Source organism: Panthera onca, chromosome E1 (genome assembly GCF_046562875.1).
Source record: "Panthera onca isolate mPanOnc1 chromosome E1, mPanOnc1 haplotype 2, whole genome shotgun sequence".
NCBI classification, from domain to species: domain Eukaryota; kingdom Metazoa; phylum Chordata; class Mammalia; order Carnivora; family Felidae; genus Panthera; species Panthera onca.
In genome coordinates this window covers 51,759,524-51,769,836 of record NC_138352.1, presented here as the reverse complement: position 1 = coordinate 51,769,836, position 10,313 = coordinate 51,759,524, and positions in this window count along the sequence as shown.

The window sequence follows — 10,313 nt, the reverse complement described above, 5'->3', positions numbered from 1 at the left end:
GGTCATCAACCCCGCGGAGGCGTGGGATCATCTGGGCAGGGGCCTGGGTGAACCGTCGCCTCCAAGTTCGAAGCGCATGGCAGCGGCCTGGAGCCCCCGGTTACAACAGCGACCGCGGCTGATGAACTACTGTGCACCAGGCCCCGTGCTCTGTATGCACCGTCTCCTCCAACTCTTGGAATCCCGCACAGAGGTTTCATCACCCTAATTTTGCTGTGGTTTGGCGAGGTAGGGAACTCGCGCAGAGAGACCCAGCTAGTCAGTGGCACAGAGGGCGTCTGAAGTCAGGACTCCTTGTCACCGAAAGTTCCTTGGCTTCATCCCGCTGTTGCCCCAACTCCTGAAGGATGTGGTTGAGAAGTTCTCTTTGGTCATTGGTTGTTGGGTGGTGGGTAATCGAGGGGAGACGATGGTTGTCCAACCTGGGAGGGAACTGTGACTTCAGGGAGCTGAATCATTCATGGAGGGAGAGAGCTTCTGCAAGGTAAGTGGAAGTGGCCGGGGTTGGCGGGGGTCAAGGTGGAGGATGGACGGTGCTCCCAGGGTGGTGAGACAGCCACAGAGGCAGTGGGGTGCGGATGGGAGGCTCATCTAGAAACCCTCAGCCATGGTACCCTAGAGAGGCTCTCAGTTTGGGGTCAAGGTCAAGGGTCCCAAGGCCGAGACCACATGATGGGCAGAGAGTCCAGCATCCAGGAGGACCATGCAGAATTTGCCCTCTGATGAGTGAGCACGGAGGAGCCAGCCTTCCCTGGAGGGTGGGGCTAGGGGGTATAACCTAGCGGAATTTATAGTCTGGTGCTCCCTAGGAGCTCCTCCCGTGGAAGCCGCCAGGGTGGTTCCGGGCTTCAGGAGCGTGGATACCACACACACAGGTGAACCTCATATCCATGGCAGCCATGGTTGGATGGTGTGATGAGATTTTCCGGCTGCTCTCCAAACTGGTGTCCTCGTCGTTCTGGGCACACAGACAGACGGCACCCCACCTCCCTTAGAGTTAGATGTGGTCGTGCGACAGAGTTCTAGCCTGTGAAATATGCCCATTCTTCTTCTAGGCCTGCTACAACTATAGAAGTCTTCCCCACTTGTGTTTGCCCTTTCGTTACTGGCTGTCAATACCAGGGCCATCTTGGAAGCCACGTGGAAGGTGACAGAGCCCAGGGACTTGAAGATCTCCACCTCCAATCAACCATCAGACCTGGGCCCGCCTGGGGCCGTTTATGTGAATGAGAAACCAACTTCACTGGGCTTACGTGCTGTCATTCTTGGGCTTGTGTTTCGAAGCATTGACTTACCCTCATAACACAGGTAGCCACGAAGCTTTCAGGCCACAAGATCTCTTAGCTTCTGTCCCCAGCTATTCTGACACCCGCTCAGCACTTTCGGCTCCCTGGCCTGTAGCAGATGTAGAAATTCTTGGGGAACAGTTCCATCTCACTGGGCACAAGCCGGGTCACTTGTCTCGGATGACTGGGCTATGGAGGTCGGATGCACCGTCTTGGGGTGCCAGGGCCCTGTAAAATGGTTTGCCCGCCCTCTGAAGGTGGCCTAATTACTCCTTCCTGGGACACTGACCTCAGCGAGGACCAGCTGTCTCCAAAGTGATGGTACACCTGTGCTTTTGCCTCCTGTTGGATCTTCTGTCCCCGGCAGCACACAAAAGGCACCACCCTCTGTTAGGCCAGCTCAGAGGAGACCAGGGTGCCCAGATGTGAATGGGTGTCCCAGCTCCCGGGGGCCCATGGCTGCCATTGAAGGCCGGGCCTTTCTCCTTGCTAAGGAGGCTGGCTATTGGGCGATAGGGCTGTGGCAATGGCAGTGGAATTTCTCTCACCTCTGTTGAGCCCCGGAAATGTTGGGGTCTCTTTGACAGTCTACTCAAACTGGTTAAAACAGAAAAAGGGGCCTCTCTTGGTAGGTCACCAAGGAGAGCCCCAGAGTGCCCTCAGCCGGGGCATCCCTGAAGAGCTTGGAAGTCGAGTTGGGGATGTGGTTCCCGGAGCTTCAGCAGCTCCAGGCCGCAGCTTCCTGCCCCATCAGCTGAGGGGCCGGAGCAGAGAAGGGTCTTGATGCGTCTGGCATGGCAATCACTGTAACCAGAGTGGGGTTCAGCCTGAGTCACCGCCCGACCCCGCCTCCTGGGCGGGGTCTGGGTGGGAGAAGTAAGAGCTTTGCCTTCACTGAAACTCAGAAATAGTGAGAGGCACCTTCATTCTAAAACCAGTATCTGCAGGGGCATCTGGGTGGCTCAGTCGGTTAAGCTCGGACTTCGGCTCAGGTCATGATCTCGCAGCTCGCGAGTTCGAGCCCCATGTCGGGCTCTGTGCTGACAGGCTGACAGCAGTGAGCCCGATGTGGAGCTCAAACTGATGAACCGTGAGATCGTGACCTGAGCCGAAGTCAGACGCTCAACCAACTGAGCCAGCCAGGTGCCACCCAGACAGTCTTTTGTCCTAGAAGCCGGAGAAGAGTCTCCTTTAGTTGTACTCGGGACCTTTGCCTGATGAGTCGGATAATCCGGGCTCTGTGGACTCCACAAGTTCATTGATATTCTCCAGCTTTTCTCATTAGCACAAAGTAAGCAAGCTATTTTAATAACCTCAATACTTCTTTTTGGGGGCATGACAAGGAAATTGCTTGGTCCATTGTTCCCTTTTAAAGAAGACCAAACAAAAGAAGTTTCTATAATTGTCATTCTGCACTTCTCATCTTTTTTTTTTTTTTTTTTTTTTTTTTTGTGAGGGAGAGAGAGAGAGAGAGAGATAGTACATGCTTGAGAGGGGCAGAGAGAGGGAGACAGAAGATCCAAAGCAGGCTCTGCACTGACAGCAGAGAGCCCGATGTGGGGCTTGAACCCATGAACTGGGAGATCCTGACCCAAGCCGAAGTCGGACGCTCAACCGACTGAGTCACCCAGGCACCCCTGCGTTTCTCATCTTTAAAGGGAAGACTTATACTTTCTGATTTCACAACTCATTACGAAGGGGAGGTAGGGAGGATTGCTCCTGGGGAGGCCCTGGCTAGACACAGCAGGGCCCAGGAGGTCTACACTGGGGATAACACGGGCCTGAGGACTGGCTGTCTCAGAAGTGACACTGCCCTGGCCTGTGACTCTTCAAGGCCACGTTGGGCAGCTCCCAGGGAGGTTCTCCGGGTCCAAAGTGACCCACTGCAGAATCCCATTTGTTTCCCACTAAATAACACGAGGAGTGTGGGTAGAGCCATCCCACAAGTTGAGGGTTGATTCCCAGCTGCTTAACTGTCCAAGGAATAACTAGAAAACCTTGTGCTCTTGACCTCCAGGGTCCTAACAAGGCTGTGCATGCCCCCCGTCCCCACCTGGATTTGAACTCCACGCAGTTTGTCCTGCACATTCAAAGTTCAGCAAAACGCCTGGGATCCCACAGAGTCATTACATCGAGGTGACAGTAGTCTGGGCAAAGGTGAGGTTCCCCATCTTCTCCACTTCAGAGAGCACCAAGCCTCGTGGTGGCAGAGGTCTGAGGATGTCCCAGGATCCTTCGAGTTAAAAGTGACAGAAATCCAATATGAAGCAGCTTAGGCAGAGAGAGGAATTTACCAGAATCAACCAACCAACGGCAGGAAAGCCTTGCACTCAGGCACAGTGGTTTCTGGGACTGCCCCTCCCGCCCCTCCCAGGACTCTCTTCTCTTAGCCCTGCTTCTCTCTCCCCACATGGTTTGTTCCCTCCCCCTGTGGACTTGGTTCCTCCACTCCCGGGAAACGCCGAGAGCTTCGGACTTCTGTATCAGTCAAGAACGCTGGGATGGCACGGAAGACCCACTAGAACCACAGGGTCAGAAGAAGGATGGTTGTTCCCTGAAGGAGGGATTGGGGAGACCAAAAGGCAGGTGCGCATTTCATTAAGGAGCCCGGCTTATCACGGCCACATTCTTTATGGCCAACATTGTACAATTCCCTTTATAGAAAAGATCCAGATGGGCAAATCCATAGAGACAGAAAGCAGATTAGGGTTGCCAGGACTGGGGGAGGGGGTATAGGAGTGACTGGGTCTAGCTAATGATGATCGTTGCACAACATTGTGAATGTCCTTAATGCCACTGATCTGTCCGTCCTTAAATGGCTAAAATGGTGGCGTTTATGTGAGACGTATTTTGGCACAATAAGAATAATAAGACAGGCCTCCTTCAGACAGATAGGTGGGGGCTTCAGGCATCGAGTTTTGGATGAAGATGTGAGTGGGCTCCAAATGGGCTCCCTGCCTGGGGAATTGGAGGCACCATGGTGCACCGGCCATGGGGCCTATCCTGAGCAGGCATGGAGTGGGGTTGGCGGACTGCCACTGGCTGGGCCCTCATATTTTTCAGAAGGCCTCACATGAAGATTTTAGATGCTCTCTCTAAGCAAGGTTGTCCATGCAGAAGCAGAGAGGCACTGGTGGGACTGGAAGGTTCTCGTACAGACTTGAATTGATGCTCTGTCCCTGGACCACGGCATCTGCATGAACTAATAACGTCTACAAGTCCTGTAATTATCTGTGCCTGGCACCATTGTAGTGTAGGATGTTTTTAAAAGATTGAAGTCTGTAGTTCCCCCGTGTGTGGGGGGCTGAATGAAGGTTCCCAAAGAAATCCATTCTTAATCCTTGGAAGGTACGTTAGCTTCTATGGCCCAAAATGTGATTAAGCTGAGGATTTTGAGATGGGGAGATTATCCTGGATTATCTCGGTGGGCCCTAAATACACCACAAGTATTCCCATCAGATTGAGACATCGGGAGATGTTACTCAAGAAGAGGACTTGGGTAGACAGAGGCAGATTGAGGTGGTGCAGCTGGGGAGCTAGAAGGCAGCAGAAGCCGGAAGAGATTCTCGCCTAGATCCTTGCCCAGTAATGGGTCCTCCCCTAGATCCTTGCGCAGCAATGGGTCCTCCCCTAGATCCTTGCCCAGCGATGGGTCCTCCCCTAGATCCTTGCCCAGCGATGGGTCCTCCCCTAGATCCTTGCCCAGCGATGGGTCCTCCCCTAGATCCTTGCCCAGCGATGGGTCCTCCCCTAGATCCTTGCCCAACGATGGGTCCTCCCCTAGATCCTTGCCCAGCAAAAACTGATTTCAGACTCCTGGCCTCCAGAGCAAGAGGGATAATAAATGCTGTTGAATTAAGCCACCATACTTGTGGTAATTTGTTATAGCACCCACCGAAAACTAATACACGGTGACACAGAGCTATCATGAGGTCACAACTAGTACAATATTCTGTCTTCCTGGAAATGCAACATGGATGTCATTTTTGCTGCAAAAGTTCTGACATTTTGCATCGCTCAAAATAACATCAATTTTTGTTTCCTGGAGCCCAGCGTGGTCAATACAAGTGACCTCCCTGGGAGATCCATTGGATGCTGGTGTACTGACGACTGTCAGCGGGTGCCCTGTGCACCAGATGCAGTAAACTTCTTTCAGTTCACTGGATCCCCTTTCCTCAGGTAGGTGACTGAGGGGTCAAATTCCTGCACGTGGAGGGAGGCAAGTAACCGTTGGGGCCACACACTTCCAGACTTGTGCCTCTTCAGTAGCCCAAGCATTTGGAGCCAGGAGCCAGAGCAACAGTCTGAAAGGGAGGGGACAGGCAAGAACAGAACTTCCAGGGAAATGAGGCTGAGTATCCGGTTCCAGTAGGACAAGGCTGTTGAGGGTTGAACAAATAGGAATTGAGAGACCAGGAAGGGGAGTCAAGGCTGGTGGTTCGAAATGAAGACTGTGAAAATGCCTGGCGGTCCAGAGGCTCCATGCAGTTCTCCTGGTCCTGGGTTATTCACAATGCTTCCTCTCTATTCTTGACTGGTCACATTAAGCACAGAGCAGACCCTTAGCCTTCTGGCACCGATTTAGGTCGTGGTAGTGAGGGTACAGAGTGTGTGGGGGGAGATAGAAGGGAAGGAGCCAAGGGGAATGGACTCTCAGGACAGTGGCTCCAAGGATTTGGGGGAGCAGCTGGAGGGTTTGAAGACCCATGAGCGTCTCTGCCACCCAACCCAGGTGGCAGAGATAAATAAATAAATAAATAAATGTTTTTAATTTATTTTTGAGAGAGAGAGAGAGACAGAGCACGAGTGGAGGAGGGGCAGAGAGAGAGGGAGACACAGAATCCGAGGCAGGCTCCGGGCTCTGAGCCGTCAGCACAGAGCCCGACGCGGGGCTCGAATTCGTGAACCGCGAGATCATGACCTGAGCTGAAGTCGGACGCTCAACCCACTGAGCCACCCAGGCGCCCCTCAAGTTCATTATAGATAGATGAAAGAGAGAGAGAGGTGTGTGGAGGGGGGAGAAAGATAAGGACTGGTTATTAGCCATTTTCCAGCACGTCACTGTCGGTACAGGTGAAAGACACTACTTAAAACTGATGACCTATTTTCTCCATCCTTCTGGGCTCCGAGTATCCCTTCCCAGACAACGCCAAAGTTCTGTCTTGACTAAGAGGAAGTTCCATCCCTCCCTTCACCATTGAGGACACAGGCAGATTCGGGGTTTGCTGGGAACGGAAGTGTGGCGGCGTCCGACCTCCCTCGAGTCACTGCATTAGTGGAACTAAGCCAGGACACGCATCAGGGTTCCATCTCTGCTAAACTGTCGGCCGAACAATGTTGCAAAGAGAAAATCACCAGAGCCCGAGCGGATGGTGTCTGGAATTACTCTCTGGAAGAGGACTGTGTGGTCTGGGCACAGGGCGAACAGGATGGATGTTCCAGCGTGGCCCGGGGCTGGAGGACCAGGCTGGGGTCTTCACAGATCTCCCGTGAGAGATGCTGCAGAAGGAAGCTGGTGGGTGGGGTATTATGGGTCTGCGGCATCCAACAAAGGTATATTTTAGGATGGATTTGTCCTGGAGAGGGAAAGTAGATTTGTGAGTAAATTGCAGTGTTCACAGGAAGTAATGAGACCTGCTGCTTCCTGGCCAAGAGCCGTCCTCACCTTCTTACTGAGAAAACTCTGGTTCTTTCTCATGTGAGCAGTCCTGGGCCCTGTGGGCTCCTTCCTGGTGGGGGGGGGATCATGATGTCTCACTCCTCTGGCCAGTGATTGATTTAGGAATGGAATCTGAAGGGAAGACTGTGGAGATGTCTTTGGGAAGGATTTAATCCTCTTCTAGAAAGAGCTGTTGAGGGAAATGTCCCAGCTCTTTCTGGGTGTGTTGGTGTTTTGTGGGTTTTTTTTTTTTGGCGGGGGGAGGCTGGAACTGCTGCAGCTACTTTGTGACCATGAGGAGTCAAGGCAACATGGTGAGGGCAGGTGACCTCCAGTCACAACCTTCATCTTAGAGCCATCCTTGGGGGACAGGAGGTGGGAAGAGGCCAAGAGGCCTTGGGGTTAGTCGAGGGGAAGGCTATGATTCCCTGCGACAGTGATGTTGAGGGACTTCCGAGGAACCAGAAAAAGCGAGTAGGGGAGCCACTCTTGGACAAGACGATGGTGTCATAAACTAGATTCATAACAAGGAGGACAAGGGAAGTAGACAGGCAATAGGTATCTTGGAGGCAACTCGGGAGTCACTCGACTAGAGAGGATGAAGCAGAGAGGAGTCGCAGATTTCCCTACAGTCGAGAACCAACGCGTCACCGTGGACCACACAGCCCTGTCCTCCATGGCCCCGGCCCGTCCTTCCAGACACATCCTTGCCCGCTCATCTCCTCGGTCTTTAGAATCCCGTCAGTTGTGTGCATCTTTCAGTTCCTGCCCTCTACCCTCGGCCGGTCAGTCCCTCTGCCTGGAACATTCTACTCACCCCTCACCTGCCAGACTCTGACTCCCCTTGCAAGCTGCCTCCTCTGCAGTGCTCCGGGCCACCTTGGTCTGGCTCACCGGCCGCCCTGGGCTTCCTCAGCATCCCCTCCTCTGAGACGACCCTGAGTCCGCTGTGTCCACGCTGCTGCTCCCTCGCTGCTCTGCACGCGCCCTGGGCCTGAGGTCAGCTCCCCACGGCCCAACCCCAGCCTCCCGGGAGGGGAAGGGGCTGCAGATTGAGTTAATCACTAATGGCCATGATTCACTCAATCCTGCCCAAGTAATGAAATCGCTATGACCCCTCATCACAGATGATGGGGTGGCGAGGAGGTTCGGAGAGCTGGTGGGGGTTGGGGGTGGGGGGAAGGGTGCACTTGGCGAGGGCTCAGAAATCCTTCCATGTCTGGCCCTACGCCTCTCTTCCATCTGACCGTGCCTGAGCTGTGCTGTGTTCTTTATAATAAACTGGGAACAGTACGTAAACTGTTTTTCAGGGTTCTGTGCAAATTATCAAACCTGGGGAGGAGGCGGTGGGAACCCCCCGAATTTACAGCTCCTCAGTCAGAAGTCCCGGTGGCCCAAGACGTGCAACTGGCATCTGAAGCCGGGGCAGTGTTGGGGGACGGAGCCCTTAGCCTGTGGGGTCTGAGGCTAACTCCAGGTACTTAGGGTCGGAATTGAATTAAACTGCAGGACGCCCAGTTGGTGTTGGAGAATTGCTTAGTGTGGGCCCCCACCCGGCCCGCATTTGGTGTCAGAAGTGTTCTGTGGGTAGAAACAGACCACGGTCGTGGGTGACTGGGAGGCACAGGGGTCTTATTGTTTCTGGGCGTTCTGGCTGTTGACCTGGTTTGGGGAACCAGACCAGTCCCTGGGCTGAACCCCTAAGCCTTTGAGCTGACCGGTGGGGCCCAGCCCTGGGGGTTCTCACAGAACCACGAGGGGTCCACAGAAAACACTCTGCTTACGAACAACCGTACGTGTTCTTTTTTTTAAAATTGTGGTAAAATACACATAACATAAAAGTTACCATTTAAACCATTAAAAAAGTTTTTTTTAAATTACTGTTGATTTATTTTTGAAAGAGAGAGAGAGACAGAGCATGAGTGGCAAAGGGGCAGAGAGAGAGACACACACACAGAATCGGAAGCAGGCTCCAGGCTCTGAGCTGTCAGCACAGAGCCTGACATGGGGCTTGAACTCACAAACCGGGAGATCACCACCCGAGCCGAAGTCGGATGCTTAACCGACTGAGCCACCCAGGCGCCCCCATTTAAATGATTTTAAAGGGTATGATTCAGTAGCATTTAGTGTATTCACATTATCGGGCAACCATCACCATATCTGGTTCCAGAACCTTTCCATCACCCTCAAAGGACATTCCATACCCATTAGCAGTCACTCGCCATTCCTCACAGCCCCTGGCCACCACTAATCTGCTTTCCGTTTCTCTGCGTTTGTTCTGGACGTTTTATACACATGGAATCGTGTAATACATGGCCTTTCACTTAGCTTCTTTCACTCAGCACTATGCTTTTAAGGCCTAGCCACATTATAGCATGTATCATGTTCTCAGGGTTGACTAATAGTATAATATTCCATTGCGTGGAAAGATACCACATTTCGACATCTATTCTGGAACAGAGAAGGGTCTCCTTGACAGGGCAGGTGTATGCTAGGGGCTGGCGAATACAGCCAGGAGCACACAAGACCCAGGAACTACCTTTTAAACCCTGTCTTGTCTCCCTCATTTGGATGATTTATTCGATCCTCCCTGGGGAGACAGGAGGTCCCCTTGCCCGGTAAGGGAGGCCGCTGGTCAGCCCCTGGATGATGTCTGCGGCGTCCCTTCTGTGCCCACGTGGGGCTTCCCCACCCCAGCAAGGGGCGCTGGGGCAAGTTTGGTGCTGGAAAGTTGTTTTCTACCTGGACTGCTGGTGAATTTCCACCTTGCAGTGCTTTTCCCTTCAGTTTACTCCCTAGATATTTGAGTGATAGAAACTTTGCCCTTGGGGACTGCCAGACGTCCCTCAATTCTGGTCTGCAGCCGGTGGGAGCGTGTGAAGAGACAAACTCCCTACCCCAGTGGGATCAGGACAAGTTTTGCAAGCCCTCCGGGTGATTCTTAAAAAAATTTTTTTTTTTTCAACATTTTTTATTTATTTTTGGGACAGAGAGAGACAGAGCATGAACGGGGGAGGGGCAGAGAGAGAGGGAGACACAGAATCGGAAACAGGCTCCAGGCTCCGAGCCATCAGCCCAGAGCCTGACGCGGGGCTCGAACTCACGGACCGCGAGATCGTGACCTGGCTGAAGTCGGACGCTTAACCGACTGCGCCACCCAGGCGCCCCTCTCCGGGTGATTCTTACGTGTGCCAGGCTCCAGATTCTCTACAGGACCCTCCTTCAAGTTCATGCTCAGACGAGGACCATGTACTTTCTGCAGACAGTATAGGTCTGCCTTCTAAATTACAGCTTCTAGACTAAGAGCTCGTGTCTCCTCTTTATGAATCTACCCAGGGAAACCAGCCAGAGTGGTGGCTTATTCTGTG